Raw genomic sequence first — 7,981 nt, forward strand, 5'->3', positions numbered from 1 at the left:
ACTTCCTAGAAGCATTGTATCTAAAGCGGACACATAAAGTTCCTTATCCATTTTTGGAAGACTCTTTAGGTGCAAGTTGGGCACTCAACTTATTTTTCTTATCTACTTTTCATCCCCAAACTGATGGTAACATAAGTGGATATATAATTTTGTCTCAACTTTTAAGATGCATGATAACTAAATATCTCAAGGAGTGGGAAGAACATATAACTCATATTTAGTTTGCATACAATAGAGTAGTTGTTTCTAAAAGAGTGAAACATTTAAAAGATCTACATGTTAAAGTAAAACAATAAATAGAAAGGAATGTAGAAAAATATGCATGTAATGCAAATAAAGAAAGAAAATAAGTTATTTGAAAAACATAGGTTTCCTAATCCAAGGAAATCCAAACTCCGGGACAGGGGTGATGACCTTAGTCATAAAACAAATAAGTAATAATGTATATCTATTAGATATCCCCGAAGAATATAGTATCAGTCATAACTTCAATGTATCATAAATTTTTCTATTTGATTCAAGACTTCCAAATTCGTGGATGAATTCCCTCCTACACTAAGGGATGGTGTAAATAAAGATAAGGAAGAGTATGCTAAGGATGGAGAAGAAGAACAAATAAGATTAAATACAAGAAGAATGACAAAGAAAAATAAAGAAGAAGAAATCAAGAAAAAATTATAATGAAGATTCACAAGAGGCACATTAAAAGAATTAGAAGAAGAAATAAAAAAACACTCATTTTTTGTAAAACTCTCAAATCACAAAATATTCATTGATTTTATTAGAATATTCTACAATTCAAAAGACACCAAGGGACACATGTTGGGGAATTGAACATATGAAAAAGATACATGGAGAGTTTCTAACTAACACATGTCACTTTCAAAGTACAATGATGGTTGTAACATCTTCATATAAATTTTTCTTATTTCATGCACCACATTTGCTTTTTGGATGAGTAATTATGAATTTCTCCTTAAATTTAGGAATTAACATGTTCTTTGTCCTAATTTATAGAACCACCCATATACATAGTTTAATTAGGAGTTTTAAATATATGATTAATTGAGTTAATCATTAAGTTAAGTAATCCTTTTTTTTACCAGTAAAAATAGAGATATTTCATGAATACTTCAACCCTTATACAGGAAGAGTAGACAAAACAAACTAGTAACATCCTCTACCCATAAGCAAAACTACTATTCCTACCTCTCCACTAACCTTTAAATTTTTTGATGGACCTCATACAAACCAAAGGTTCAAGACACTAATCTGAGTAAGAAAAACATGCTAGGCGTACCTTCGATGCCACCCATGACCAAACCTTCAACTGTGCCATTGAGAAAATCTCCAAGTGATCTACGCGCCCGTTCCTGAAGATCTCCTTATTTTTATACTTCCACAATTCTCCTATAAATGTTATCCACACACACAACCAAATCCGATTAACAACTATAATTTCCTCAATCAGCCTGAACTGTGAGAAAAACATCTTCGACTCCTGATGTACAACAAATTTTTTTCCCACCCACTCGTAGCACTTAGACCATACCAGCCAGGTAACTCTGCATGTACAAAAGAGATGAAACGTGGTTTCCTCACCCTCCCCACACATACTACATACACTGCTTTCCACGCTTATCCCCTCTTTTCACCAGGTTCCGTTTAGACGCTATTTTATCTTCTAACATCCTCCATGTTGTTAATTGCACTGACGGTTGAGCCTTAATCCTCCAAAACTCCTCGTACATAGCAACTTCTTCCTCCTGGCCTTCACCTCTTAGAACTTTGTAAGCCGATTGGACTGTAAACTCTGTTGCAACGCTTACCTTCCAGACCCACTTATCCTTTTTTTCTTCAAAAATGCTTTTTGTATCCAACATCATAGCCAACTCTTGCTTTAAATGTTTTTCCCAATCAATCAGGCTCCTTCTCCATCCTAAATTCCAAATCCACTCTAGATTATTATTCCAGCCTCCTGCTTGCCTCAACTTAAGTTAAGTAATCTTATGATTACACATAGGATTCTAATTGTTTTAGACACATGTGAGATGCCTTTTCGTGAATGATGTATTCAGTTCTTATGTGAAAAAAAAAGATGCCTTTTCATGCTCTTGGTCATGACTATGTTCTATTTAAGAGAGTCAAATCTCCTCTTGTAAATCACTTTTGAAGAATATATGAAAATCACTTTCTAATATCTCTTTGAGAATCTTGAGAGTTCTCTTCTCTTGCTTTGATTATTATCTTCAAAAAAAATTTCAAGTAGTGAATCCTCCTTTAACTTATCATTTGGGCATCATCTTGAAGGTGGCGTGTTCTTACAACATTTCTCTCTTCAATCCATTTTTTGTACAACTTGTCATGTTTTCCTTTTGGTATTATAATTGCCAAAACATAACCATATGTTATCTCTTTGCTTCCACCATTAATATGTGTTCTTCCATGGGTTTTGAGTTTTCCATTACCTCTTGATCAAGATCCTCTCATTATTGTAAAGATTACATCAAGAATCATTAAATGACTCAAGTTTTAGACGTCTTACTGATTTTAACTATCGTAATGAAATCAAACTAAAAAATTTCTCTAAAATTTTGTAATATTAAGTACAACCTAAGTTGATTCTTAGAGGAGACATATTGATTGTATTCAATATTTAATATACTTCCCATACAAAATAACTTTAGTGTTTTTTCTAATGAAAATGAATTGAAAACGAAAAACACAAATTGAAAAACGAAAAACTAGACGATGAAAGGACAATTCACAAATTCAAGATCTATATAATCTTTTTATCATAATTCTATGAAAATTTTAGATCCAAGTTTGAAATTTTGTTCGGTTCAACTAATTATTTCAATAAAAAAATGTCTCTGAACTATAAATATGAATTACATCAAAATATCATTAAGTATAATTTGTATGATATGATCAAATCAAGATGCAATTAATTCCTAATTTAATTTCTAAAATCAGAAACACAAGTTACAATCATAAAGTGCAAATCTGAAATTGGAGGAGAGAATAATAAACTCATAACATTAAATTATCAAAAAAAAAAAAAACTCAATTTAGCATGTATGCTCTTAATTTCAAAAATTGAACCTCAATAGTTTAGTCTTTCATTTGTCTTTCAAGTTGTTAAGCTCCGAGTTTAGTCTTTTATTTCAATCAGCAAGCTTGGTTTTTAAAATATAACTTTTTTATCATAATAGATTTAATTTTCAACGACTCAACTTGCTTTTTTAATGTCTTGATCTCTTCAATTTTCTATGGGCTTCGGATAAGAGATTGGAATATGTGAGGAGTTCACGATATGCTTCTATAATAGAGTGGAAATCAATGAAGTTTACATCTTTTTTATCCTTATCTGATGAGATATCAAACAAGGTGTCAATCATAAGGTAGAGATTAATAGTTTTTTTTGCTTGTTCTTCTTTACTTTTTGTGTCATCTAAGTCTTCCTATGTAGACATCAAAAAATTCCTAACATTCTTATTAAATACTTTTCATTGTTTTTCTTGGCTCTTAGTAGCCTTTAGACACTCTAATATGAAATGCCTAGGTTTCTTACATTTATAGCATACAACATGAGTCTTTTTACCCTTACGTTGCTAAGCTTGAACGCTTCTTCCTCTGTATCCTACATTATTTTCCATATTTGGACTTTTTTTTCTTTCTTGGTGAAGAAAATCTGGTTGTCCATTTTAGAATCATCTTCGTTTGAAGGTGCTTCTTATCGTTCTTTTACATTTAGTGCCTTGGTGGACATATAGTTTAAGTTGGGAGCCTAAGTGTTATGGATTTTTCTTTTTTTGATAACTCTATCTTGCTTCAACTCACGCACCTTTAGAATGCTAATGAGTTCCTCCATGCATATGTTATCCAAACTCTTAAAGGTTCTGAAGGTACGAACTTGTGGTCTCTAAAAGCTAAGCAAGCTACAATATTTTATCAATATGATTCTAATTATTGTAATGCTTACCAAGAGACCCGAGTTCATTTAATATGGTGTGAAATCTATTAAAGATACTATGTATGTTTTCATTTGGTTCCATATTGAACAACTAATATTGGTAGGTGAGAAAAAATAACTTATTTCGTTATACTTGCATGGAACCCACATACATTACCAACAAAGTATCCAACATCTCCTTAGCATCTTTGAACATGTACATCTTTTCTCCTTAGCATGAGAAAAAAAAGTCTCTTCAAACAAAGTACACAAATTATACAAAGTCTCTCCAAGCAATACAACACAAAAACACAAAATGATTTCACACTCAAATAAATGGATATGAAATACAAACACTCCTATCATAAGAGATAATTATAATTTCATACACTCAAAGGATTTACAAGAAGATCATTCTTTCTATCTAAATTGTTCATTCTATATTATAAATTGTATAAGAAACACATGTACATTCTTGTACTTTTTCATTTGGTCAGCTGATACTCAAGTAATAACTTTGGTAAAAGGCATCCTTCTAGCTAACGAGGCTTCATAATTTTCACTCTATAAAGTCATTAGCATTCTGGTGGGGTCAGAATGAAGTGCGAGACAAATTGGTTGAGTTGGGTTGACTTAGGAGAAAAGAAAGAAAAGATTAGTGAAAAATGTTTTCAAAATGGGGTCCCATGAAAAAATTGAAATTAAGAATGGTACTTATCTCCTGGGTTGCTTTCAGACGTGCAATGAATTTGATTTTCAGGGTGTTAGGGTTCATTGCATGGCCAGAAATGAAGGAGACTATGAAAGTTGATTATAAAAGCGTGTGTTGATTCTTCAAGATGGAAAATTGAAAACCAAAACTCTAGTGGGGCTACAATCAATGGATCTCTTTTTTGTTTTTGTCCTTTTTAGGTTGGCCAATATAATACAACTAAATAACGTTGCACCTTCGCCTTTTTTTCTTTCTTTACACCAAAACACTGTCTTTTCTTTTTATGTTCAGCTAATTGTGGACTGGATTCAAACTTTGCGTCATACCCCACTATGCCAATTCAAAATAATACAAAGCTAAATATTTCTATGATTAAATTTATTTTTTAATTATATATATTCAAATAATAAACAACAAAATATTAAAAAAAACTTAGAGTTGGACCAAAACTTTTTGGCAGACAAGTCAACCGTTAACTTGAATTTTTGAACAAAAGTAGTGCTATTTTTGTTGTAAATTACAATTTTAAATATTTTTTTTACAAAGATGGTTAAGTCATATACAATGTGAATGCCTTTAGAGTGAAAGTTGACATGGTTTGTACAATTTTAATGTAAAATAATATCATTGAAGTTGTATATAAATTGTATGACTTTAGTATTATTTTACATTGAAGTTATACAGGTCTTCTACGAATTCACTTACCCCATGTTTGCTTCTATGGATGTACTGTTCAAGAGGAAGGATGTGAGTGGATATCCATGGTTTGGATCAAGGGATGTGCAGGGAAGTGAAGGAGAGGATATACCTGTGAACAGTAAATATCCTCTCCCCTCAAAATGAAGAGATGTTGAGGGAAAGCCATGTCAGCATCCCTTATTTCCATATTTACCCTCATTTGAATGTATCACAATGTTTCATTTGAATGTATTAGTATTTTAAAAAAATTATTGTACAATGTTTAAAATATATATATATATATAATATTTAAAATGAAGAAACAAATCATAATAAATTTTGAAAGAAGTTTTAAGTTTGTTTATTATTTTATAAAATATTATAAATCAGTGTAAAAAAAATATAGTTAAATAAAATCTTCCATTTATATATTAGTTATTAGAGTAGATCAGATGATACCTATTTTTCAAGTTCTAATAAGATATTTTATTAAATGTGATTGGATTTAGTTTTTTTTTAAAGAAAAGAATATACTATATCTAATTAAAATTGAAAATATTACCTGGGTTGGATCATGGTCATCACCAAAAGGTTATACTAAACATTTTTCATTTTATTTTATACTAAATATTTAATTTATTTAATACAAAAAATCCCTAAAAACAATCCATCACTTAAAATAATTTTATTCTAACTTAAATTATTCATTAGAAACTGAAAATATAATTATTTTACATAATTTATTAATAAAAACTACAGTTTATTATAAATATTAGTTATTAAATAAATTTAACTAACAAAAATATTTAATAAAACAAAATAATAATAATTAATTATTGAACTATATTGGATTATACTATTAATACGTTTTTATCCTTATTTTTTATTATAATTTTTTATGGAATCCTTTTCTATGGTTAATTAAGTTATAGTTTTGTTACTGTTGTATTTTTTAGATTGCTTTATTGTGAGGTTTTTTAATATTAAAAAATAGTAATTTTTTATTTATATAAGATGTGATTTATTTTTTTATTTTATAGTATATGTTTAATATTTAAAGAAATTATTTGAAATTCTGTTTTTATTTTATTTTTGTTATGTTTATATTAATATATTTCTATATATAGTTATAATTTATTTTATTATAATTTTTTATGAATTTTTTTTCTATTGTTAATTACGGTTGTTGTAGTATTTTTTATTTTTCATTTCTAGAGGATTTTTAATATTAAAAAATAATATCTTTTTATTTATATAAGATTTGATTTATTTTCCAATTTTATTACTTGAAGTTCTGTTTTTGTTTAATTTGTTGAATACATATTTTTTTTCTAATTATAGTTTTTATATTATACATATTTACATTTAACATATATTTTTTTAAATATTAGTTTTAAATCTACGAAATGTGTGAAAGTTTTTTATTTTTAAACAAAAACAACTAATTTTATTATTAATATTTTTAATAGGCAAGGGTTAATCTGTAAAGTAACATTTCACACCTTTAAAAAAAAATTAAAATTCTCTCATAACCATCACATAACTCACAAACTCCCATAAACTTTTCTCACACATCCACCCTAACATACCCCAATCCAAACACTCTCACTTTCTTCACGCTTTCCTCACACATCCTCACACATCCACTTCCTCAAATCCTTACACATCCCCTCCCTAATCCAAACAGAGCCTTAGGGTGTGTTTGGATTAGAGGGTGTGGGGGAGTGGAAAGTTGAGGGTGAGTGAGAGTGGAAGTGTGAAAAAAGTTGAGGTTGTTTGGATTGGGATATGTTAGAGTGGATGTGTGAGGAAAGTTTATTGAAATTTGTGAGTGATATGATAGTTGTAAGAATATTATAAATTATTTTGAATAGTAAAGTTTGTAAGATTACAATTTTACCCTTGTATATATAAAAAAATAATGATTAATCCTATTTCATATTTTAGTTAATTATAATTTTAAATTAAAGTATAATTTTATTATTTAACATTTTATTAATTAAAAATTATTTTTTATTTAAGTTAATTTATTTACATAATTTCAATATTATAAATGATTTTTTAAATTATGTTATGTTATATATATACAAATATATATAAAATTAATTTTAATAATAATTTTTATTATTATGAATAGCAAAATAAATATATTTTAAAAAGAAAATAAAAATTTAGAATATAACATGAATATTAAGTAGGTGTCAAAATATATAATATAAAGTCATTACATGAAGAACATAATAATGTTAATTAGAAAAAGAAAAGACATTCCCAGTAATAACATTTGAATCCTTCTTGTGGAGACCTTCAAACGGTTTCTAGAAGACGTATCTTATTCCGTTGTATGATAATAATTTCATCTTTTTCATCGGCAACGTCTTCAATGCACCATTTGAAAACTTACAGCCTAGAATCATGCCACTTCTAATCTGTTTTGAAGAAAATTGAACAATGAATAAGTTTAAAATAACATTCTTAAGTTTGTTTCAAACCTAATTGAATAAATTTTACCTTGTAGTTGGGACAACCCCAAAAAAAATTTCCAGCATTTTTTTGTGTTGTCGCTATTCTCAAAATAGCAAATTGTCCACATTCACAAATAGGAGCAACGAAGGCACTTGTGCTCCCAGTAGCAT

The sequence above is a fragment of the Phaseolus vulgaris genome, chromosome 9 (genome assembly GCF_051622355.1).
Source record: "Phaseolus vulgaris cultivar YP4 chromosome 9, ASM5162235v1, whole genome shotgun sequence".
Taxonomy (NCBI): domain Eukaryota; kingdom Viridiplantae; phylum Streptophyta; class Magnoliopsida; order Fabales; family Fabaceae; genus Phaseolus; species Phaseolus vulgaris.